This window comes from Heterodontus francisci, chromosome 13, assembly GCF_036365525.1.
Source record: "Heterodontus francisci isolate sHetFra1 chromosome 13, sHetFra1.hap1, whole genome shotgun sequence".
Lineage (NCBI taxonomy): Eukaryota > Metazoa > Chordata > Chondrichthyes > Heterodontiformes > Heterodontidae > Heterodontus > Heterodontus francisci.
This window is the reverse complement of record NC_090383.1, coordinates 29,853,442-29,877,548: the sequence shown is the minus strand read 5'-3', so window position 1 is coordinate 29,877,548 and position 24,107 is coordinate 29,853,442. Positions and strand designations below refer to the sequence as shown.

General features: G+C 45.0%; 1 protein-coding gene across 5 annotated transcripts in view; it reads right to left on the bottom strand.

The window, feature by feature from the left end:
• prkn (parkin RBR E3 ubiquitin protein ligase) overlaps positions 1-24,107 on the bottom strand; it is a 1,503,655-nt gene that overhangs the window by 953,951 nt on the left and 525,597 nt on the right. The gene's annotated exons all lie outside the window — the stretch shown is intronic.

The following is a 24,107-nucleotide window of genomic DNA, read 5'->3' as shown; positions in this document are numbered from 1 at the left end:
CATGGTCAAACCAGTTAGTCACATGACTAACCTGATGGGCAAACTGAGTTTTTTTGAATTTGTACAAACAGTTTTTCAGAAAGCTGTTTGCTCCTGGACTGAGAACATCTCTCCTGTCTGCTCCAATCTCTTTCTCACAAGCCTCTGAATCCACTGAAGACATATGAATCCCAAGAGGGAAAAGTCTCCTAGAGCGAACAAGGTTTAACAAGAATAATGGGCCCCAACGAAAGCAAGATCTACCTACAGTCAAGGATTCTACAGTGAGCTCGAAGAACCGTAACAGCAACTCTCTAGATATTGCCTCAAACTTTTCCACTTCATTTTTCTTCTGCTCTTTTCTGTCTCTACTTGCATGTGTGTATCGCATATGCATGCTGGCGTGGGCACGTCGTGTATCCATAGGCGTTAACCAAATTAGAGTTTAAGTTTAATAAATTTCAACTTTTCTTCTTTAAACCTGAGAAAACCTGCTTGTGCTGGTTTATTTACCTTATAATTGGAAAGCGGTGAACGAGGATTCACCAAGGGGGAGCTAAAAAAACATGGTGTGTTTAAAATTAAACCCAGTAAGGCCAGGTGAAGGCCGAAAGGGACCCCTAGACCTCTTTCTGGCTTGGTCTTAACAATATATTGATATTTTCTTCTGTTTAAAAATTAATGGGGGTTAAATTGGATAGCTCTCGAAAATGTGTCTGAGGATCGTAATGAATGATTAACTCACACCCGTTCAGTATAGAACAAGCAGCACATCAGCATTATGCCACCTACTCATTATAATGATTTCTGCGTACGAGCATCACTAGGGAGCCCAATATCATTCGTAATTTGCACTTCTTAAAGCTAGCCTGCACCTCTTAAAGGGGAGATGCATTCTGGCTTGAGCAAGTACGGGGAGTCGTTCTGCAACTGAATCTGCCCTGCAAAAAAGTGAACAATGGCTGACCATAACCACTCTTTGGTTTGCTTGAATCTTCAGCTGCTTCATCAATGACCTTCCTTCAATCATTAGGTCAGAAGTGGGGATGTTCGCTGATGATTGCACAATGTTCAGCACCATTCGCGACTCCTCAGATACTGAAGCAGTCCGTGTAAAAATGCAGCAGGAGCTGTACAATATCCAGGCTTGAGCTAATAAGTGGCAAGTAACAGTCATGCCACACAAATGCCAGGCAATGACCATCTCCAACAAGAGAGATTCTAACCATCTCCCCTTGACATTCAATGGCATTACCATTGCTGAATCCCCCACTATCAACATCCTAGGGGCGACCATTGACCAGAAACTGAATTGGAGTAGCCATATAAATACCGTGGCTACAAGAGCAGGTCAGAGGCTAGGAATCCTGCAGCGAGTAACTCATCTTCTGACTCCCCAGAGCCTGTCCACCATCTATCTACAAGGCACAAGTGCCAGGCAATGACCATCTCCAACAAGAGAGAATCTAACCATCTCCCCTTGACATTCAATGGCATTACCATCCGCTGCTAATCCCCCACTATCAAAATCCTGGAGGGATTACCATTGACCAGAAACAGAACTGGACCAGCCATATAATACTGTGGCTACAAGAGCAGGTCAGAGGCTGGAAATTTCCAGCGAGTAACTCACCTCCTGACTCCCCACAGCCTTTCCGCCATCTACAAGGCACAAGTCAGGAGTGTGATGGAATACTCTCCACTTGCCTGGATGGGTGCAGCTCCAACAACACTCAAGAAGCTCGACACCATCCAGGACAAAGCAGCCCACTTGATTGGCACCCCATCCACAAACATTCACTCCCTCCACCACTGACGCACAGTGGCAGCAGTATGTACCATCTCCAAGATGCACTGCAGCAACGCACCAAGGCTCCTTAGACAGCACCTTCCAAACCCGCGACCTCTACCAACTAGAAGGACAAGGGCAGCAAATGCATGGGAACACCACCACCTGCAAGTTCCCCTCCAAGTCACACACCATCCTGACTTGGAACTATATCGCCGTTCCTTCACTGTCTCTGGGTCAAGATCCTGGAAGTCCCTTCCGAACAGCACTGTGGGTGTATCTACCTCACATGGACTGCAGCGGTTCAAGAAGACAGCTCACCACCACCTGAAGTGCAATTTGGGATGGGCAATAAATGGTGGTCTATCCAGTGACGCCCACATCCCATGAATGAATTTTTAAAAATGGCTGTTAGATGAATGGTGGAGGTGTGGCGATTTGAGCAGTGGCTGAGGCTAGTGATACAGTTGGAAGGTTATGGTATTTGAAGATGCATTCACCAACCTTGACCATTCATGTGAAGTCATTAAACATCTTGCAGTACTGCATCAAGGATCATGGCTAGACACATGGCATTGACCTTTATTGCGATCTGCTCCCACTGCTTTTTCACTATGGGTGGAGGGCCTCCTGGCTCAATGTAGATACAGAATGTTTATCTTCCTATTCACCTCCTGCACCAAAACTTCCAGTGCAGCATTGGAGAACCTGAGTGCTGCACTCTCTCATGTTCAGCCATTCTTCTGTCTTTCCCAGGGTCACACAGGACTCCCAGCACCTGGTCTAGCTAAAATGTACCTCCCCTTGAAGAGATGCAGGATAGCTGTTAGCAGTGCAAGCTTGCTTGAGGTAGTTCTAGCAAGTATCAATTTAGTGCCCCTGGCTGGTGCGTGCAGCCAATCAACGATACGTTTAGTGTCAGCTGCACACAAAAATCATGTAACTGAGCAGGCAGCACGAAGATGCCATGCTGCCTGCATTACATCCAATGGCATAGGTTAATCGCACATTTCGATCTTCATGCCCGTTTTTGGGGGCTATCCAATTTAGCACCCCGGCCTCAGTTTAAAAAGCCAAGGAGCCCTCATGCTTTTTTAAAGGCTTATGAACTACACTGCCACCGTCAAAGATTGACTGGTATAAAGATGATTACAGCCATGGAAGGAGCGATCATGTCGTGGTCTGTCAGACTGTTTAGTAGCCTCAGATTCGTTCCAAGGGAAGAGTGTGAAGATATAATGACAACAATATAATGGAGCACCATTGTACTCAAGCAACAAATGGTGGTGATTTTTACTTATCCCTTGAACTGAAACACTAAACACAATGGGATAAAGTTTCCACTTTGGATGCAATCAGCAATATGTGTGCAAATTGCATTCAAAATTATCCTCCTTTTCAGAAGTGATTTTCGTGTTCCAGCTTCCACTCAATTTATTTGCATATCATCAAAACTAAAATCTTCCATGAACTAGTGCAATTGAGCAGCATCTAAGAAATTTTTAAAATTTGCTTTAGCAAATATTGCTTGATAGATTTAAGAGTGGTAACCTGGTGCAGTTTTATTAAAATTGCTGAAAATGTGTTCATCACAAATAAAAGCATTCTAATTAAATTGTCTAGTCCACCACTTGTGAGTTACCTGATTTTAAGTAACCGAAAATGATTTAAAAGAAATGTTCAAAATCATTTATTCGTTTCATTAGTGTACAGTACTCAGTTTCTTAGTAAATTAATTTTTCAATATTTAAAAGCTTTTGAAAGGCACTGATGAGTGATAAAGGCATTGTAAATTCAATTTAAAACATTAAATAAATGTTTGTAGCCCCTCTCCTTCCCCCCAATAACCATAAACTTCATTCTGTTCCCTCTCCTTCCCCAAAATACTTACTTTGTGTACCTGACCTTTCCTCCCAACAAAGTTCACTAACTTTTATCTTAAACCATTCCACTCCACCAATCATATTAGTTTGACCCCGCTATCCCACCCCCCACACTGAAAGACTTACCTGCTCCCCACTCCCCACTAGTTTCCCGCATCGGATCTCCAAACGGAGATCCAAAGGTACGGGAGTGCCAGCCACCGGCTACAATATTGAGCGGGACCACGGCAGTAGGGGTTAAGTATTTAATTCATTTATGTTAATAAATTTACATATTTAGATTGTCCTCCCATCGCCGAGTGGCGGGGGGGCTGCCACGAGGCCTTGTCGCCGCCGGCAATATCAGGCCAGGCCTTCCCGCGTCAAGGCTCGTGCCGGGCCTCTCCCGGAGATATTTTCCTGGCCCCCCTGCCATGACCCCTGATGTCGGGGGACCTGTAAAATCCAACCCAATTAGTTGAAGATCAGTCATGAATGAGGAAATCTTCTTTGACCATGAACTGACACTAGGAGACACACTGATGTTCACAAAAACTGTAAATCAAAGGAACATCGAAACATAGGAACAGAAGTAGGCCATTTCGCATCTCGAGCCTGTTCTGTCATTCACTGAGATCAGAGCTGATCTATGACCTAACTCCATATACTCTCCTTGGCTTCGTACCCCTTAATAATCTTGGTTCACAAAAAAAAATCAATCTCAGATTTAAAATGAACTATTGATCTAGCATAAATCACCATTTCCAGAGGCGAATTCCAAAATTCTACCACCCTTTCCGCTTAGAAGTGATTCCTAATTTCACTCCCGAAATGTCTGGCTCTAATTGTTGGACATGAGCCTAGTCCTCAGCTCCCATCCAGTGAAAAAAGTTTCTCTCTATCTATTCTATCTGTTCCCATTAATATCTTAAATTTTGATCAAATCATTCTGTTATGACCAGGTGAGAAAGGGGTCCAGGGTTCCCTCTCAGCCTTCACCCTGTCTTGCCATAACAGGGATTAATTTTAAACACACCATGTTTTTAGCTCCTCCTTGATGAATCCTTGTTTACTGCTTTCCAATTATCTTCTTTGGCCTCCTTATCTCGAGAGACAATGGGTAAGCGCCTGGAGGTGGTCAGTGGTGTGTGGAGCAGCGCCTGGAGTGGCTATAAAGGCCAATTCTAGAGTGACAGGCTCTTCCACAGGTGCTGCAGAAAAATTTGTTTGTCGGGGCTGTTACACAGTTGGCTCTCCCCTTGCGCTTTTGTCTTTTTTCCTGCCAACTGCTAAGTCTCTTCAACTCGCCACACTTTAGCCCCGCCAATTATAAGGCAAAGAAATCAGCCAAGCAGGTTTTCTTAGGTTTAAAGAAGAAAGGTTGAACTTTATTAAACTTAAACTCTAATTCGGTTAACGCCTATGGATACACGACGCGCCCACGCTAGCATGCATACGCGATACACGCATGCAGATAGAGACAGTAATGAGCAGAAGAAATAAAATGGAAAAGTTTGAGGCGATATCTGAAGATGGTTTTGGTTACTGTTCTTCGAGCTTGCTGTAGAGTCCTTGATTGTCGGTAGGTCTTGCTTTTCATTGGGACCTAGTATTCTTCTTAAACCTTGTTCACTGTAGGAGACTTTTCTCTCTTGAGGTTCACGTGTCTTCAGTGGATTTGGAGTCCCGTGAGAAAGAGGTGGGAGCAGACAGGAAAGGCTGTGGCGAGCCAGCCAGGAGAGGTCTTTACAGTCCAGGAGCAAACAGTCTCTCGCAGTTCAAACTGTCCGTGGCTAGTTCAAAAAAACCTGGACCAGCCAGTTAGTCATGTGACCAGCTGGTTTAACCAGTCCTGGCTATGTGGATTGTATGTGGAATGTTCTTCCTTACACCTTCAATGTCTGGTGATCAAAATCTATTTGGGTTAATTGCAGCAACAAATAGTCCTTTGGCTCCACAAGCAATGTCTTCTCGTATGCAAATGTCCTTCCAGCCCAGTGTCTGCTGATTTTTTAACAAGTAATTTCTTCAGTCCAGCAACAGTTTGAAATCAATGTCAGATGACAAAATTAAAATGCCTCATTCTTGGCAGGTGGGGGGTCTGCATGACACCTCCACACCCAGCAGAATGAAATGCGATTTGTAAAAAAGGCATTGAATGAAAAGGGTCGCGAGAGAAAATATAAGATACAGGGGAAAAATGCGAGTCTCTCTCTCTCATTCATTCACATTCATACATAAATCCTAAAACATATTACAGCCTGTCTTTTCTTCGTGGCTGTGCTGCTTTAATTCCCCCTTTTTGGCATTCCAGCGGTTTTTAAGGAAGTTTTTCCAGTTTGCCCATTTCCATGACTGCTGAGGGTCTTTGTTCCTGTTGAGGTCAGCAAAGGGGGAGGGTTAGATTTAATTAGCCCTAAGTTGGAATTTTTTTCCTTAAGAGAGTCAGCAGTGGGTGGGTCTATCGTGAACTCCCGTGCTTTGCTGAGTTATGCAAAGGCTTTTGACTTTAGGGATAGGTGGTTCTCTTTTTTTCTGGCTGTGGGGGAAGGATTCTTTGCTAATCTCCCCTTTGTCCTCTGGGACACTCCTGCCTACAGTTGTTTGTGCAGACTCTACTGCACACCCCTGTAGCATTTCGACTAGGCGAGGCATCACCCTCATGGTTTCTCTGCCCCCTAGAAGTCTTCCTTTGTCTCTTCATGCTCCTGTAAATGCTGTTAGCAACTCTGGTGGGGTGCTTTGAGTCTCTGCATTTACATAGGAGGATGTGGGGTCTAACCTTTCAAATATTTGTGGGTTGGCTGACCGGACAGTAGGGGTTTTCATCTGGGATTCCTCCCGGACTTCCTTTACCCTGCCCTCGAGGGCACTTTTCCCTCTTCCCTTTCTAACCTTTTGCCAGCCTTGTGCCTGCCTGTCCCCTTTTTATCTCGGTGGGCATCCCTTATAGTTTACCAGTCCTCTGCTGGAGGGTCCTCCTAACACCGGTACAGGACTTAGTGGTGCAGATTTCACTGTAGGTTGGTGTCTCCCCTCAACCTGGCACATGTGGCAACTCCTGCCGTGCTCCACCACATCTCTGGGGAGATTTGGCCAGTCAAACTGCTGTCTTATGTGGGCTTTGGTCTTTCATATACTGGCATGTACAGCCATTGTAGTCTCGTGGGTCCTTCTTAATATTTCTCCCTGGTACCTCTGCGGCACCACTAACTGGTAAACTACTGTCCACTCCTAGTTCTCAGGTCTGAGGAGAACTCCATTTCCTCATCAGTCCCTCATTCTTTAAATAGTCGCAATCAGGGATTCCCTTTGCTTCACTTTCAGACTGGGCAACCTGTGCTAACTCTTGCAATGCTGGGTTGGCTTGCTGAGCCTCAGCTAGGGAAAATCCATTCAACTCATTCCTTAGGTATTCTAACTTCCCAAAGAAAGTCTCAGACAGACAGACCTCATGGTCATCTGCCTGCAGTGCCAATGCAGGCTCCTCTGGGGGAACTAGTTTGATCATGGCCTCACCCATTACACATTCAGGGAAACTGCAGGGGACCTCTCCTGCCACTGCCCTGTCTGACCTCCTGCAGTCTCTCTTTTACTACTGGGAGGGCTACCACCTTCACCCCGCCAGATCATTACCTAGGAGCGGGTCAACCCCATCCACAGGCAAACTAGGGACAATCCCTACGGTCACCGGTCCCAAAACCATGTCGCACACCAGGTGTAAATGTACAGGCATAAACTGCCCTTCAACACCATTCACCACCATTCTGGTGTTCACTGCACTCTCTGGGGGTATGGTCGGGCCTTTTCCCTGTAAAACGGATCTAGTGGCCCCTGTGTCGCTGAGAATTACTATGGACTTGTTTGCCCCACTCAAGGCATATGGGGTTACTTTCCCTTCAGACACAAAACCCTGATAACCTTCAGGAATCCTATGAAATTTTCCTGCATTTGTAGTAGTAAGCTTCCTGGGTTGCATTCTTATTGCAGTTAAAGCCACAGCTTGTTCTGCTGTGCTTTCCATCAGGTTCCCTTCTTCACTGAGCGGGTGTGCCCTGATTAACCCTACAGGTTTTCACTTTAGTTTCCAGCAGTCAGCTTTCAGATGACTTGCCTTATTACAATGGAAGCACACAGGTCTCCGAGTCTCACTCCTACTCACAGCACCTTCCTTTTTGGCTGGAGGAGGGCCCCCTGTGTCTCCTGCTTTTCTTTCTCTCCCAGGACTGCTTGGGCTCCTATCACTTTCCCACCCCTTGTCCTTTTCGGATTTGTGGGGGTGACTAGGAAAGGTTTTCCCCTGGGAAACCGACTTTTAAATTAAAGCAAACTCATCAGCCATAACAGCTGCTTGCCGGGCTCTCTGAACCCACTGCTCCTCTACATGGGTCTTTATGGAGAGTGGGAGAGAGTTTTTAAATTCTTCTAACAGAATTACTTTCCCGAGATTCTCATAGCTGAGCTATACTTTAAGAGCCCTCAGCCACTGGTCAAAAGCCAGCTACTTACTTCTTTCATACTCCAGATAAGTTTGATCAGCTCGCTTCTTGAAGGTTCTAAACTTTTGGCGATAGGCTTCGGGTACTAATTCATATGCCCCGAGGATAGCATTTTTTGTCAGTTCATAATTTCATGAACTCTCATCTGGGAACAGGGAGTAAACCTCAATGAACCTCAAAATTAATATGTCTCATTCTTGGCAGGTGGGGGGGGGGGTCTGCATGACACACCCCTTGACCAACTAACTTCCAAGGAACACAGCCCTAGTTTTTGTAATCTTTCCTCATAATTTAACCCTCGGAGTTCAGGTATCATTCTGGCAAACCTATTATGCACCCACTCCAGGCCAATATAGCCTTCCTAAGATGTGGTGCCCAGAACTGCTCCAGGTGTGGTTTAAGCTGGACTTTGGATAGCTTAAACAAGGCTTCTGCCCCCTCATATTCTAGTCCTCTGAATATAAAGGCCTGCATCCCATTATCCTTTTTATGTGCCTGGATCACAAATCTCTTCGGACTTCCACTGTTTTTATCAGCTTCACTGTTTAGAAAATAGCCTGTCCTATCCTTTTAGGTTCAAAGTGTTGAGCTCACATTTGCCTATGTTGAAATCCATTTGCCACAATTTTTCCCATTCACTTAATCTATCAATAGCTCTTTGTAGATTTTTACTGTCATCTACACTATTTACAATGCCACCTATCTATGTGTCATCAGCAAATTTGGATATGTGGCATTCTATCCCATCATCTAAGCCATTAATAAATGCTATGAATAGTTGAAGCCTGTTAGAATCTTCTTTGTTATACTTCCTAATAAAATCATTCTCAGTTTTGAGTCAAGTCACCCATTTTAAGTTGTTCACATGCTGACACTTCGTCAAACTAGATTAGATGCAAGCATTGTAGTTTGGCTGTAACAATGGGAAGAAAGTCGAATGGATAAGTAGCCAGGATGTCTCCTATTCCTTTGTATCATAGAGCAGCCATTATAGCATAACCTGGAGGTTTGTACGGAGAAATCTCTTTATCTTACACATTGCTGAGCATCAGATGACATGAATTGACATGAAAGGAGAGGGTTCTGGATTTTAGTGGGAGGGATAAGTAGGGTTTCCCTAGAACAGTGAGTGCCCTTCTGGGGAGAGTTCACAGGCAGTCGGAAGGAAAACATCCACAGAAGAAACCAGGTGGGATGAGTTTATTGTGTAACCGTAATACTTACTGTATTTTTGTGTCTAAGCAATAAACTGGCTTTCGGATAACACACTCAAGCCTGAACTAGAAGAAATCATTCAACTAATTAACAGAGAATTCCTTACAATGACCCAACCACAGATCCGTGTAGAACACCACACGTCACATCCTGCCAATTAGACTACCTGCACTCTCTGTCTCCTTCCACTCAACCAATTTCCGAACCTGGTCAATAATTTGTCTTCAATTCCATGAACTTCAACTTCAGCGAACAGTCTCTTATGAGGGACTTTATCTTCTGGAAGTCCATATAAATGAGATCCATTGACATTCCCTTGACCACTACTTTAGTCAACTCATCAAAAAATTCAATCAGGTTTATCAGGCATCACCTGCCCTTTACAAATTCATGCTGACTCTCTCTTATCAGCCAAAAATTTTCAAGGTGTTCAGTCACCCTATCCTTTATTCTAGATTCTAGTAATTTCCCAACAACAGATGTTAGGCTAACTGGTCAATAATTCCCTTTCCCACCATTCTTAAATAACACACAATTTTCCAACCTAAAGGAATGGTTCCTGAAGCAAAAGAACATTGGAAGATTATAGTTAGGATATCTGCAATGTTCTCACTTACTTCCTCTAAAACCCTGGAATGGAAACCATCTGGTCCTGGGAATTTGTCTCTCTTCAGTGCCATTATTTTATTCATTATTGTTATTTTGCATGCATTCATTTTAGTGAGACCCTGTCCCTGATTCAACATTAGTTTTCTTGGGATTTCTGGCATGCTGGCCTCTTCTTCTACTGTAAATACCAATGCAAAGTAATTATTTAACATGCCTGCCATTTCATTATTTTCATTGACAATATCACCATTATTAGTTTTCAAAGGGCTCACATTGTTCCTGACCACACTTTTTTCCAAATATAATTGTAAAAAATGTTTGTATTCATTATGATATCCCTTGCAAGTTTCTTTTTGTAGCTCTTACTATCTGTTTTGTCACCCTTTGCTATTCTTTCTATCTTTCCCATTCGCCAGGATCTGTGCTATTTTATGCATTTTTGTATGTTTTTTTCTTTTAGTTTTATATTGTCTCTAACCTCTTTAGTTGTCCATGACTGTTTTTTTGGAAAGTTGTGGTCTTGCCCCTTCGAGGTATAAACTGGCTGTGTGTCATATTAAATTATTTTTTGAATACTGATATTCTGTCATTTTACCCATTAACAGATTTGCTCAGTTTACTGTGGACAGTCTCCATCTCTTCGCATTGAAGTCAGTCTTACCTAAATCTAGAATTTTATTAGCTGTTTTGCATTTTTCCCTTTCAAATACCATGTTGAACTCAATCATATTATGATCGCTATTAGATAAATGTTCACGCACTGTTAGGTTGTTAAGTAAATCTGGCTCATTGCTCATTACTAAATCTAATATGACTAACCATGTGAAAAGATTTCCTTTGTGAAAGCAAATTGAAATCTAAGGGTATAATAAGACAATTTTCAGGCTGTTAGGTAAATTATTGTCTTAAGATAAGGAAATTACTTTGCAGATGCAATAGTATCTTCCACTGTCAAATATTATAATACACTTTTGATCATTTCTGTGAGCCCCAGGACTGCAGTTCACAGCTACAGCTTTCTGCTGCAGTCAATAATTGCGTAAAGAGTCAAATGATCAATGGGAATAAACTGTTAAGATTGAGCTGCACCTAACCAATACATTCAGGATGTCATTAACAAGTATATTGTAAACAAGGTTGGGCACAATTTCTATGAATCAGTGACAAAGTCATAGCAGTATTGAAGGGAATACCATATTCTTTTTCAGACTTTTTTCCTGAACAATTATGGATCTGTGTTAAAGAAAGTCCAGAATATCTGGGTACAGTCATAATCTCACCTGAAGCATTCCATTTGTAATTCTTGAAGCTTCTCATTCAGCATTAAAACAATGAAAACTTCTTTACCCAGAGAGTGGTTAGAATGTGGAACTTGCTACCAAATGGTTGAGGCAAATAGCATAGATGAATTTAAGGGGAAGCTAGATAAATACATGAGGGAGAAAGGAATAGAAGGATATGGTGATAGGATTAGATGAAGTAGAATGGGAAAAGGCTTAAACACCAGAATGGACCAGTTGAGCTGAATTTTGTTCTGTACTTTCTAGATAATTCTATGTAAAACTTTAAATGTGCAATGTGTGTGTTGTATGATTGCCTTTAAGAGTGATGTCCCTTTAAGATCTTAGTATGTTAATGAAATAAGTGCCAGGATGCAGTCATGTGACTCTGAGCTAGAGTCACTCTGCAACTATAACACCCAGAGTAAGGTTCTGTAAATAGTTATCTTTATACTGTATATACTTGTTAGCTGTTAATAAACCTGTTTGAGATCTTCAACCAACTGACTCCATGCATCTCATTTATGTTGCATCAGACAACATAAAAGAACTCATTACAGGGTGTTCTGGTGTTGTGAAATGTTGGGACATTATGAACACTATGGAGTAAGTAATAAAAAAGATTCCCCTTGCAGTTTCTCATACAATGAGCTCCTTGGAAAGGCACCATTGGAGAAATTAAGCATTGTTTGCAAAGGGATGGATAGATAGTTGGAGGAAAACCAACATGTGCTGCTAATGCTCTTTTCTAGGCTGCCAGCTACACTCTTCTACTATGACATCAGCAGAGAACTAAGAGATAGTCGCATGCCTGTCCTGAAAACCAAGAAATGTTGGAATACATTTTAACTCCAGGCCAACCCAGCTGGCAGACAAGTATAACTGGGGGCAGCGGAAGGTTGTGGGAAGAGATGATCAAGGAAGGTGAAAGCTCAGAGCCATGCTATTCTTGTGGAGCCCAAAGGAGCGCTCCTGTTCCTCCTGGCCCCACAAAAATATTTGCGTTCTTTGAGACCGATTCCTCTTCAGGATCTGGTTCAGCGGGACAGAACATGTGTGACACACAGTCTGCCCAATTACCTCTCTAAATTGCATCGGAGAACCACATACATCACTGCTTTCAGCTATGGCTCCATTGATAGCATAGTTGCCTCAGAGTCACAAGATTGTGCGTTCAATTCCCGCCGCACAGAATTGAGCACATAATCTAGGTCGATCCTTCAATGCAGTACTGATGGAGTGCTAAACTGTCACAGGTGCCATCGTTCAGGAGAGGCCTTAAACTGAGGTGCTTTCTACCTTCTCAGGTGGATGTGAAAGATCCCATGGCACTATTTTGAAGAAGAGCAGAGCAGTTCTTCCCGGTGTCTTGGCCAACAACAACTTGCATTTTTGCAGTGCCTCTAACGTAGTGAAACAGCCCAATATCTCTAAAACAGATTCTTTGCTCTTTATCACATTGCTTTTTGGGGGACCTTACCATGTGGAAATTGGTTGCTGTATTTCCTACATTACAACAGTGACTACACTTCAGAAGTACTTCATTGGCTGTAAAGCACTTTGGGACATTCTGGAGGTTGTGAAAGATGCTGTATAAATGCAAGTATTTTATCAGGAATTCAGGAATCAGGAGACTGAACTCCACAGCAGAAAGTCCCAGGAAAAATCTTAACTCTGCAACCTGGCCCCACTATTATCACCGGGTGGGCTGAGATAAAGTCGACCCTGATGTGGTGAATTGAACACCCAGTGAGATGTGATGATTTAGTCTCTAAATAAAGAAATCCCTTGTATTTATAAATAGAAAATTAAGATTGATTCATACTCAACTATCAAACAAACCTTGAAACAATTTTGGCATGTTTTCAGTACATACGAACATAAGAGCTTGAGAAGTAAGAGGAGGAGTAGGCCATACAGGCCCTCGAGCCTGCTGTAACATTCAATAAGATCAAATAAGTTCTGATGAAAGGTCACAGACTGAAAACATTAACTTTGCTTCTCTCTCCACAGATGTTGCCAGACCTGCTGAGTATTTCCAGCATTTTCTGCTTTTATTTCAATAAGAACATGAATGTTTTTTGGGAGTGGAGTTCCACAGGGGTCAGTGTTGGGACCATTGCTCTTCCTGATGTATATTAATGACTTAGACCTTAGTGTACGGGGCACAATTTCAAAATATGCAGATGATCTGAAACTTGGAAGCATTGTGATCTGTGAGGAGGATAGTATAGAACTTCAAAAGGACATAGTCAAGCTGGTGGAATGGGTGAACAAGTGGCAGATGAAGTTCAATACAGAGAACTGTGAAGTGATTCATTTTGGTAGGAAGAACATGCAGAGACAATATAAATTAAAGGGCACAAGTCTATAGGGGGTGCGGGAACGGAGGGACATGGGTGTATATGTGCATAAGTCATTGAAGGTGGCAGGACAGGTTGGGAGCATGGTCAATAAAGCACACAGTGGGCTGAATTTTACCAGCCCCTTGACGCTGCACGTCGTGCCGCGGGGGCCAGTAAAATGCTGCGGGGAGAGGCCCGCCTCAACCCACGGCATCAAGAAGGGCCCGGCGCATGTTACCGGCGGCAGCGAAACCTTGGTGCAGCCCCCACCACAGCCGTACAGTGGCGACACCACAATCACAACATATGGTAATGATTACTTCCCCTTGCTGATTACGTAACCCGCCGCCTCTCCACTGACACTGCCAGATTTTTCATTGAACAGGTGGCTGTCACTTGCCGTCCTGTTCACGATCTGAAAAGCCGGCGGGTCCTCACTCTGCATTCCAGAAGGGAGGAGAGCTGGGCGATACACAGGGGTCTCACTCTGCATTCTGGAAGGGAGGGGGGAGAAGGGATACACAGGGATCTAACTCTGCATTCTTAAAGGGAGGAGGGAGGGGGGATACGCAGGGGTCTAACACTGCATTCTTAAAGGAAGGAGGGAGGGGGGACACACAGGGGTCTAACACTGCATTCTTAAAGGAAGGAGGGAGGGGGGATACACATGAGTCTAACTCTGCATTCTTAAAGGATGGAGGGAGGGGGGATACACAGGGGTCTAACTCTGCATTCTTAAAGGATGGAGGGAGGGGGGATACACAGGGGTCTAACTCTGCATTCTTAAAGGAAGGAGGGAGGGGGGGACACACAGGGGTCTAACTCTGCATTCTTAAAGGAAGGAGGGAGGGGGGACACACAGGGGTCTAACACTGCATTCTTAAAGGAAGGAGGGAGGGGGGACACACAGGGGTCTAACACTGCATTCTTAAAGGAAGGAGGGAGGGAGGATACACAGGGGTCTAACTCTGCATTCTTAAAGGATGGAGGGAGGGGGGATACACAGGGGTCTAACTCTGCATTCTTAAAGGAAGGAGGGAGGGGGGACACACAGGGGTCTAACACTGCATTCTTAAAGGAAGGAGGGAGGGGGGATACACATGAGTCTAACTCTGCATTCTTAAAGGATGGAGGGAGGGGGGATACACAGGGGTCTAACTCTGCATTCTTAAAGGAAGGAGGAAGGGGGGATATGCAGGGGTCTAACTCTGCATTGTGAAAGGGAGGGGGTCTGGGATTACTGGAGGGAACGCTCTGCTGGCACGAAGGGAGGTACTGTGTACCATCCCTCTGTTAACAGTGTATGCTCTGTGTTTGTGAGGGGGTAATGGCACACTAGGCACCCTGTGTGTGGCAGGGTGCCAGAAAGGGCAGGAGCATTAAGATTGTATGGATGATGGGGGCAATTGATTCAGCTGGTAGGATCTTGATGTGGTCATGTTGTGCCACTCTGAGTGTTGGCCAAGATGGGCAATGCCATCATAGTTGATCCAGGAAAGCAGCTGATGTACCTGTCAACACCAATCCCTGCCCTGTTAGGAACTTTCGAATACATGCAGGGTTCAACTTTATTTATCACATGGAAATAGGTATGGCTCATCCTACATTGTGTGATCCTCTGCACGTGAGGATCTATATGCTCCAGAGGCAATATCAACAGGTAGGTGCGATCCACATAGTGGCCTCCGGTCATGAGCAGCAGCTCCCAAGGGGAGCCCACCATTACGATTGCCGTGCAATCGTACAGGCCCCACATGACATGCCACTGGATGTCAGAGCACCAGTGTCAGAGGAGATTGCGCATGTAGAGGGGATGGTGACACGTCTCTGTGCCCTGCTTAAGGATGACCTGCAGCCCATGGGCACCGGTGGGCATCCCATGCCTTTGTTCCTCATAGTGGCAGCGGTTCTCAAGCCTGATGCCTTTGCAGCCTTTTAGGGGCCCACCAGAGACCTTTGTGGGGTCTCACAGTCATCAGTGCACCACTGCATCAGGGAGGTCACCAATGCCCTGCACCGGAGGGCCAGTGAGGATGTCCGCTTCAGGACGGAATCTCACAGCCAGGCCCAGAGGGCCATTGGTTCTGGCACCATTGCCGGAGAACCATAGGTTGTAATGTTCATAGACTGCACTCATGTGGCCATCCGGCCTACTGCCAGGCTACCACCTGCAGACGTCACCATTAAAGGAGCCCTCTCAATCCAGATGAAACTGGTATGTGAACACCGCAGATGCTTGCAGCGAATGTGTGGCCGCTTCTCAGGCAGCTGCCATGACACCTGGATCTTGCGCCAGTCCCAGCTGCCAGTGCTGTTCACTGAACTGGCTCAGATGGAGGAGTGGCTTCTTGGAGTTAAGGGCTATCCTTTGCAGACGTGGCTCCCGACACCAGTGAGAGATTCCACCACTGCTGCAGAGGAGAGATAGCCAGTGAGCTACATGAGCCACCATTGAGTAGGAGATCGGCATGCTGAAAGAGCGCTTCCAATGCCTGTATGGATAGAGTGATGCCCTGTACTATGGGCCGGAAAGGCCAGCTCCTTTCTTTGCTGCTCTGCATAACTACACACCCAATAGGGGGCAGGCCTGATGAGGAGAGACGTCAACAGGATTCCTCCTCGGACTATTAGGACGCTGAGGACCTACAACATGATAGAAGCATGAGAGGGCAGATGGCACCCAGGCTCTACACGCAAGGCTAGCAGTGAGCTAGGGATTTACGGGAGTGGCTTACCAGACAAAGGCTGTCTGCTCCATAGGAGCTCATGAACAAGCCACACATCACCCTCGCTCACCTGCTGTGCACCAGTCCACATCTGCAGCATCCCTGTGTAAACCTTTAGAGGCAGCAGCTGATTGAGCCAATGTCCATGTCACTGCATCCGTGGAGATGCTCATGAGTAATGGTGGCATGACAATGATATTATTGCATCCGTTGCTCTCCTGAAGGGCCAATGGTGCAATGAGATGTGACATTGGTGCTACATGCTGGCACACATCATTCGCACAGAGAAAAGGACACACATGTTGATGAGGACCATTTAGTGAAAGACGTATTCACATTGCTGTGACACCCGTGCATTCCCATTTGTGTCAGCGTGTTCTCTGTAAACCTCTGTAATACCTTTTATGGTGTATTTAAGTCTCAGGTCCTGGAATGTGCAAATTTAAGATCATTCATCCAGGTGCGGCACGCCTACAAGAAGAAATGTTACACTTGAGTGGGAGAACAAGATCGCAACTTCACTGAACACTGGGACACAGCAGGGTACGTATGTGGCAGCAAAGCTGAAGGTGCTGGGGTAACTCAGCAGGTCAGGCAGCACCTGTGGAGAGAGAAGCAGAGTTAACTTTCAGGTCTGTGAACTTGGACAAGTTAACTCTGCTTCTCTCTCCACAGATGCTGCCTGAACCTGTTGGATTTCTGCATCACTTTCTGCTTTGCTGCCAGATTGACAGCAGCCCCACTCTTCAGCAGTCAAGTAAGTATTCTTTGACAGCTGTCAGGAAGCAGGTGCTGGGGCGCTTAAAATAGGGCCACAGCACCTGCTGCACAGCTGTCAAAGGGTTCCTCAGTGCGCCGAATGTCCTGTCTCTCCCCACGTAATATCGGGGTGGGGGGGGGGGAGGAATGGTCGGCGCTGTGATGCTAATGACTCCCCGCGTGTAACATTGCAGGGGCTCTGCGGTGACCAGATTTAGCGGTCGCCGTGCTGAGTTCAAAGGGCACGGCCATGGTCAGCATCACCCCAATAAAATTCAGCCCAGTATCCTAGGCTTTAGTAATAGGGGCATGGAGTACAAGAGCAAGTTATGTTGAACTAGTATAAGACACTAGTTCGGCCTCAGCTGGAGTATTGTGTCCAGTTCTGGGTGCCGCATTTAAGGAAATATGTGAAAGCACTGGGGAGAGTACAGAAAAGATACACGAGAATGGTTTCCAGGGATGAGGAACTTCTTTTATGAAGATAGATTGCAGAGGTAGGGACTGTTTTGTGGGAGAAAAGAAGGTTGAGAGGAGATTTGATCGAGGTATTCAAAATCATGAGGGGTCTGTACAGGGTACATAGGGAGAAGCTGTTTCCACTCGTGAAACGATCAGGAATGAGAGGGCACAGTTTTAAGGTAATTTGCAAAAGAAGCAACGGCGACATGAGGAAAAACTTTTTCACGCAACAAGTATTTAGGATCTGGAATGCACTACCAAAGAGTGCGGTGGAGGCAGGTTCAATTGAGGCATTCAAAAGGGAATTAGATAGTTACCTGAAAAGGGAGAATGTATAGGGTTATGGGGAGAAGGCGGGGGGATGGAACTAAGTGAATTGTTCACTCAGAGAGCCGATGCAGACACAATGGGCCGAATGGCCTCCTTCTGTGCTGTAACAATTCTGTGATTCTGTGATTTTTTTTATTCGTTCAAGGGACGTGGGCATCGCTGGCTAGGAGAGCATTTATTGCCCATCCCTAATTGCCTTTGAGAACATGGTGGTGAGCTGCCTTCTTGAACCGCTGCAGTCCATGTGGGGTAGGTATACCCACAGTGATGTTCGGGAGGGATTTCCAGGATTTTGGTCCAGCAACCGTGAAGGAACGGTGATATAGTTCCAGGTCAGGGTGGTGTGTGGCTTGGAGAGGAACTTGCAGGTGGTAGTGTTCCCATGCATCTGCTGCCCTTGTCCTTCTAGGTGGTCGAAGTCACAGGTTTAGAAGATGCTGTCTAAGGAGCCTTAGTGCGTTGCTGATGAAACCATTTCTGATTCCATGATCATGGTTGATTTTTGACCTCAATTCCAATTTCCTGTCCAATTCCCATAGCCCTTAATTTCCCTAGAGCCCAACAATTTATCTCTCTCAGCCTTGAATACACTCACTGACAGCATTCACAGCCCTCTGGGATAGAAAATTCCAAAGATGAAAATGCTTTGAGTGAAGAAATGCCTCTTCATCTCAATCTTAAACAATAGTCTCAGGAAAAGGGGTCAACGTCCCATAGTTCTCGATTCTCCAGGAGGAGAAACAACCTATGAGCATCTACTCTGTCACGACCCCTCAGAATCTTCGAAGTTTCAGTGAGATCACAACTCATTGTTTTGACATGATTTTATACTAAATGTAAGTGAGCATACTGTTGAATATGTAAATAGGTTAGACAGATATCATCACAGGAAGTGGTGTAGTTTGTCAGGTGATTCAGTTGTTAGAGTGTTGGTGTTAGTTAGTCGACAGCACATGTAAAGAGTTCTCCTGAATACAGGACGCAGTTTGTTATTTACCAACTTTTTTAGTCGCGCTTGTGTTGTTACGACCAAGGCGGGAGGATTGCACTGTATTTTCTAGTTCCATTTCTCCACAGGTCACAACATCAATTTAAGGCCGGAATTTTATGCTGCCCCAGCAGGTCGGATGGTGGTGCGGGGCCGGTGTAAAATTGAGTGGCAGGCTCTGGGAGACCTACCCACCCTGCTTCCGCCTCCAGACAAGTTTACGGCGGTCAGGCAGGGGAAGGGGGGGGTGGGGGTGGGTGGGAAATGGCTCGCCCACCCGAGACCAATCAAGACCCTTAAGTGGCCACTTAATGGCCACTTAAGGGCCCTCGCCCGCCTCCATGGGTATTTTACCCATGGCAAGTGGGTGTGCTGAGGACGTGAAAGGCTGCCCAGTGATAGCTGCCAGCCTTTCCACGCACCGGTGGGGGACACAGGGTGCCCAATTGAGTGCTGCCCCTGCCTCCCAACCCACCCCCAGGACCCAAGACACCCCCTCCCCCCAACCCACCACTCCAGCCTCACCAGGGAAGAACCGATTCCCCCTGGTGAAGCATGCCCCTACTTACCTTCCCTTCTAAATCCATGGTGGCAGCTGGGCTGCAGTCCCAGCAGTGGCCACCACTCCCGGGACTAAGAACTGCCAGCCCACTGATTGGCCGATAACTCACTGAGGCAGGACTTCCTCTCTCAAGTGGGTGGAAGTCCAGCCTTGGGACAATTAAAGCCCGGGGATCTGTAAAATACGGGACGGATCCCCTGGCTAGGCAGAAGCGGGTTCACCACTGACTTTCACGTCGGAGTCCAGTTCCCATCCATCCACCATAAAATTCCTGCCTAAATGTTTACCCAGTTACAGATACAGCCAATCATATACACTCTTTTTTTAATCCCAGAACAAAATACACCAACCAAGTTTCTTTAAGAAACAACAAAATCATCAGTTTATTATAAAACAAGACTTAACCAGTAACGAAGCAAAGCATTAACACACCGATTAAAATATGAAAGTTCCCTTTTTTTAAAATTCCCCAACTACACTCACACACACACACTGGAAAAAATAGAGAAAATCATGCTGCAGAGGTCTGTTACAAAAAAATGCAAAAAAAAAACTACTTTGGCCAAATATTTGCTAATTCTTGATGAAAAAAGAAAGAAAATGTGGAAGGAAGTCAGTTGTCCCTTTTTTGGTCTGGTATCCATCCGGGTATACAGAGATGGGTCACTAGGATCGTTTCAGAAGCTGTCTGTTCCAGAAATGTTGAGAATTACTCTGGTAGGCATCAAAGTTTTTCCGCTAGCACACACTTGAATCACAGGATTTATTTTTTTCAGTTCTTCACAACCTATACAACACCAGGGAATTTTTGCTCTTCCACACTGAATCTTGGCAGAATTTCTTTAAAAAGGTAGAGAAGGAGGTAAGTTGGGTGATATATTTTTCCTCGGCAGGAAAACACCAACTGTCTTCAACAGTTCACACCACAATTAAAAGCTGAAAACAATGTTCAAACCCCAAACAGTGAGTTGACCACCTGACCTCCATAAACCTCGACATGTGGCTTCTCTGTAACCATTTTTCCCCAAGTCACCAAGGGTTCTGCTGTTTTCTGAGCCCAAATCACAGATGGCCTCCATCACAGGTGGCTTTCAAACAACATCTTGTCCTGTCAGTGAACTTGGTAAAAAAAAACACATCCAAGGAACCTTTTCAGTTTTAACACAAGTTCTCATAAAAAAATATTAAAAATAATGGAAGCACTTTCATAATACCTCCATCCTTGGAATAATGAAACACCATTTTAAAAGTGTTTCATTACAAAATATGAAAAACAGAAGACGTAAAATTATTAAAACACATTTACACACTCATTCTCACTTACTCTTTACCTGTAGCTAATACAGTTTGGCTTTGTGCCATCTTTGCATTCAGATACCTCAAAGCAAAGTTAGATTCTAGACAAAGCATCCACAATTACATGATATTTTTCCCGCAATGTGGATAGACTTTGAATAATAAGGTTGTAATAGTAAACTCCATCGGAATAATTTGGCATTCCGGTTTTTGAATTTTTCCACAAAGGCTAGGGGATTATGATGAGTATATACCACTGCCTCTCTGTAGTCGAGGTGGATATAGACTTCAAAATGCTTAAGAGCTAGTAATAAGCCTAGGGTTTCTTTTTTTACTGTTGAATATCTTGTTGGTGTTGATTTAGCTTTTTGGAAAAGTATCCCATTGGTCTTTCTATCCCTGATTCATTGTCTTGTAACAAGACTGCACCGACCCCCAGGTCACTAGGATTGCTACCTTGAAGGGCTGAATGAAATTTGGAGCATCCAACACTGGTTCAATAATCAAAATGGTTTTCAGCCTCTCAAAAGATGCTTGGCACTCCCCTAATCACTTTATCTTGATTTACTTCTTTTGTAGCAAATCTGTCAGTGGACCAGCTATAGTACTACATTTGGTGGAAACTTGCGGTAGAAACCACACATCCCCAAAAACCTCATGATTTCTCACTTAGTCTTAAGACTAGGGAACTCCACAAATGCTTGTACTTATGCTGTTCTTGGTAACACTTCCCCTTGCCCTACTATATGCCCGAGGTAGGTTACTCTCGCTTTTGCAAATTCAATATTGGCAAGGTTTATCACTAAATCAGCTGATTACAATTTTCTAAACAGAATTTCTAGTTATTCCAAGTGGTCCTTCCAAGTGTGAATGTATACCAGCACATGGTCAAGATAAACCACACAGTTAGAAACACTGGCTACCACTTGGTTCATTAGTTTCTGGAAAGTTGCTAGGACATTTTCTAGCCCGAGTGGCATCACTCGGCATTGGAAAAGAGCGTCTGGTGTGACAAAGGCCGATATTTCTTTAGCTCGGGGCGTTAAAGGAACCTGCCAGTATCCCTTTAACAAACCTATTTTTGAAAGAAACATGGCATTGCCCACTCTGTCAATACAGTCTTCCAAGCGACGAATTGGGTAGGAGTCTGCCTTTGTTACTGCATTAACCTTTCTGTAGCCTATGCAGCATCTAATTGAACCGTCAAGTTTCGGCACTAAGACCACTGTGGGAACTCCAGCTGCTTTGACTGGGCTCAATTAGGTGGTTTTCCGACATGTACTGGATTTCTGCTTTCACCTGGGCCTGTTTCCCTGGGCCTGTTTCCCTGGACTTCAGCGACAAGGATGCTGTTTTATAGGAAAGGATTCCCCTACATCCACATCATGGGGCCTGGAAAATTCTTCCGTGAGAGAACCGCCGCTACCCCTGATACCGGGAAGGCTCAGCCGCATTTTACTGGTGGCGGCGACACCTCGGTGTGGCCCCCCCTGCCGCTTGGCGGTGGGGCTCTCATTTTCGTATGCAAATGATAGTAAAATTAAAGATTATTTACCTAGTAGCGATGGTCATCCCACGCCGATATTCCGGCCACTGGCAGGAACTCCTGCGCCTTCGGAACTCCGTTCGAAGTTCCGAGGCGTGACACTGCTGGGGAGGGGGAAGGAGTGAAATTATCAGGGCGGGAGGGGGGGAGCAGGGAAAACTCCTGTATTGGCTGTGGGGATGGTGGGAAGAGGTTGAAGGGCAAATGTTACGAGTGGGGGGGGGGGAGTAGTTTGGGTTGGGAATAAAGTTAATTTTGGTGATATAGGCCCAAAAACAAACATTGGGGTGGGGGAGGGGGGCAGATGGGACAGAGCTCCAGCTTCCATCTAATTTTTTGAACACAATGTACCATAATATTACTTTAAAAATTCAAATTTCTTCTAAGGGCTTGAAGCCCTTTAAAAATGGTGCCAGCGCCTGCACAGTGGCACTAGACGCCGTTTACCAGGGATGAAGCAACCTCCATTTAAATGAGCCCCCGCGCGAAATATCATGGCGGTTCAGCGACGGCAAATTTACGTGGGAAGACGACTGAGATCAGACTGTGCCACCGCGATTTGCGGCGCGCTCATAAAATTCAGCCCCATGTGTGGCTAAGGTTGTACATCCTGGCTTGTCCCCACAGATGCTTTTAAAGGCTGTGAGTAGCCTTGTTAGGTCTTCTCGTTGTTCTGCATCGAAATATGAAAGCATAGTGTCCAATCTCCCTAACAAATCAGTATTAGCTAACCAGAGAGTAGGAGGTTCAATTTGAGAATGGTCTAGGCCTCCTTCTGCCTCATCCTCACTGTCCCTTTTAGCCTTCACTGTCCCTACTACTTGACATACCTGTGCTTGCTTATCCGCATCCTGGCACTGATATTTTTTCAATGTATTGAAATGACACAGCCAATTATTTTTCCGGCGATCTGGGGTGTCAATCAAATAATTTACTTTACCAATTCTTTTGACCACTGTATATGGACCACTGAAAAGTGCTTTCAGCGGTTCACCCTGTAAAGGCAGTAATACCAACATCTCATCCCCTGGTTGAAATGTTTGGGTCTTGGCATGCTTGTCTGCCCATTTCTTCATGTTATTGGGAAGCTTTCAGGTGCTCCTGAGCCACTTTGCAGGGTCTTGTGAACCCCTCCCGGAACACGAATACATAATCTAACACAGAAGATTCGTCCCTCTGTTCTAAAAACTTTTCTTCAACTAGTTTTAGAGGACCTCTTACCTCATGTCCATAAACTAATTCAAAAGGCCTAAAACTGGTAGACTGATTAGGTGAATCTCTAGTGGCAAACAAAAGAAATTCTAACCCTTTATTCCATTCGTGGGACAGTGTGCCCTGATCATCGTTTTGAGGGTCTGATGGTACCGTTCTAAAGCTCCTTGTGTCTGTGGGTGGTATGCTGAACCCTTTAACTGTGTTTTACCCAAATTTTTCATAACTTCCTGAAAAACTTTGGACATAAAATTGGAACCTTGATCTGACTGAATCTCAATCGGTAATCCATATCTAGTGAAAACCTGGTTTAACTACTCTACCACTACCTTAGCAGAAATTGTTCTCAAGGGAATGGCCTCTGGGAACTGAGTAGCCATATCCATGATAATGAGTATATATTGGTGTCCCACTTTTGTTTTCGGAAAAGGTCCTACGCATTCTACCAACACCCGACTAAATGGTTCCCCAAAAACTGGTATGGGAATTAGAGGTGCTGCTTTTATGGCAGGTTGAGGTTTTCCCACAATCTGACACATATGGCACGTTTTACAAAACTGCACCACGTTCTTGGATAGACCTGGCCAGTAAAAATGTCGACCTATATGTGATTGGGTCTTCCAGATCCCCACATGACCCACCAGAGGA